General features: G+C 35.4%; 1 long non-coding RNA gene across 1 annotated transcript; it reads right to left on the bottom strand.

Moving 5' to 3' along the window:
* Positions 1 to 417: 417 nt before the first annotated feature.
* Positions 418 to 1,072, bottom strand: LOC134252473 (uncharacterized). The gene is made up of 2 exons (XR_009988975.1): positions 902 to 1,072; positions 418 to 747 (listed from the first exon to the last, which is right to left on the bottom strand). It is a non-coding gene; the product is annotated as an uncharacterized LOC134252473 (long non-coding RNA).
* Between the last annotated feature and the right edge of the window lie 1,194 nt (positions 1,073 to 2,266).

Raw genomic sequence — 2,266 nt, 5'->3', positions numbered from 1 at the left:
CCCAACGTTGGCCCTTTGTTGAAATGTCAGATGGCATATTGTTGGGCCAACGTAGTTATTAGTGCATGCCAACTAACAGCCAACCTTAACAACTGTTTGGTTAGGTTGGCCCAACGTTGGCCCTATGTTGAAATGTCAGATGGCATATTGTTGGGCCAATGTAGTTTTTAGTGTATGCCAACTAACAGCCAACCTTAACAACTGGTTGGTTAGGTTGGCCCAATGTTGACCCTTTTTTTTTTTAAATGTCAGATGGCAAATTGTTGGGCAACGTAGCTATTACATAGAAACATTTGCAATTGGTTAAGTGATTCTTTACATAAACCTATTTTATGACTGTTTAAAATAATTAATACACAATTCAATCTGCATTCATAATGCATACATGGACATGTTCAATGAAAACATTACTAATGATTCACTGTGATAATATTTTATATACATCAATTCAATCATAATTTACAAAATAAATTTTAAAATAGACAACAGAGGTAAATTATGAAAAATTATTAATTAAAAGTTCTTAATCAGGGCTCACTTCCTTTGTTATAGTCCTTTTGTTGCATTCCCGCTCTTTTTCCGTCCCTTCGTCGCCTCCCGTTTTCTTCATCTTGATCTTTGTCATACGGACTCATACTTTATACACTTCTTTATGCATGGTCTTCGATTTCATTGTTATTTACATGTACCGCCACAACATTTGTTTTCCTTGCAGTCTCTGGCTGAATTTCTTTGTTACAATCGTGTCTGTAATAGACAGTTAAGAATTAGATAGATAGAAACAACTTAAAAGATGTTATTTAACCTTAACTTACAGTGCTTGTGTGCAAAAACAGGACAAGAATGAATTCCGAATCAATTTTAACAGTTTACCTGAATAAATAAGAATAAATATACTTACATCGCTTTTAAATGCAGCTGTAAAGCAAGTGTATAATCCACAAATTTAAATTTCACTTCTTCTTGCTTGCCCTGCATTATCACCACCTGTGAGCAATTGAATCTGACAGATCACTCCACAGTTTGGTCACGTGATAGCGAACGCCTAACTTTTGTTTCAATTTAATTATAAAGCTGTGTCATTTTGATTTATGTATATATGTAGGCTCCATTCACATCCTGTTCCTGGGAACTTATTCAGTCTTCTCTAAATTCTCATGAATACAACACTCATGAAAAAAATCATAATTTCAAGGGTTTTATTTCAAATAAATAATCATGCATGTGCACAATTCAAAAAATATAATAAAACACTCTTTGGTGCTGTGATCACTTAAGTTAAAATTTAAGATGTTGAATATATCAGATCTAAACAAAACAGTCATCCAATTAAAAGCATGGACATAGAATGTCAGCTCAGCAGCTAAAATTGACACCATCTTTAGCTGGCAGTATAATAATTGGGCCAGCGTTGGCCCAATATAGATATCCCATCTTTGAAACACCTAAACAAAAGAACACTCGTGCTAACATCGGGCCAACATACTACGATGTACTACCAAATTGATAAGACATTTTTTGAGGGTGTATTACAAACATTGGGCCAATATACTACTACCAATTTGATAAGACACTTTCTTTAAGGGTGTATTACAAACATCGGGCCAACGTTGGGCCAACATACTACTACCAACTTTAAAAGACACTTTCTTTAAGAGTGTATTACAAATATCGGGCCAACGTTGGGCCAACGTACTACTACCAACTTTAAAAGACACTTTCTTAAGGGTGTATTATAAACATCGGGCCAACGTTGGGCCAACATACTACTACCAACTTTAAAAGACACTTTATTTAAGAGTGTATTACAAACAATGGGCCAACGTTGGGCCAACATCAACATCCCTCCTTCCTTGGGAAGTAAAGTGAATGGAAGTTGCTAATGTTGGACCAACGTTGGGCCAACATAGGAATTCTGTCATGGTCGAGGAGGTTGGCATGGTGACATTGGTCCAACGTTGGCCCAACGTTGTTCCCCCAACGCCAACCATACAACCTTTTGCCAATGTTGGCCCAACATAGTCTTGCTATCTGGGGTATGTATATATGTGTACATTAATTACATAATAGTCGCGGCATTTGACTATACATTGTACATACAATGTAGTTCGATCTTTACACCAGCATTCAGGTATATTACAAGAGAACTGAAATAGATGAAATAAAAAGTATACGTGATTTATAAAACAAATAATTTACAATTATTCATGATTTACGCCTCAACTTTTTTTTACATGATATTCATGAAAAGACTACCAAATCAGTT

The sequence above is a fragment of the Saccostrea cucullata genome, unplaced genomic scaffold (assembly GCF_032062105.1).
Source record: "Saccostrea cucullata isolate Sc308-1 unplaced genomic scaffold, CSIRO_AGI_Scuc_v1 ctg1564, whole genome shotgun sequence".
Lineage (NCBI taxonomy): Eukaryota > Metazoa > Mollusca > Bivalvia > Ostreida > Ostreidae > Saccostrea > Saccostrea cuccullata.
The sequence above is the reverse complement of the archived record's forward strand: the minus strand, read 5'-3'. Positions and strand labels throughout refer to the sequence as shown.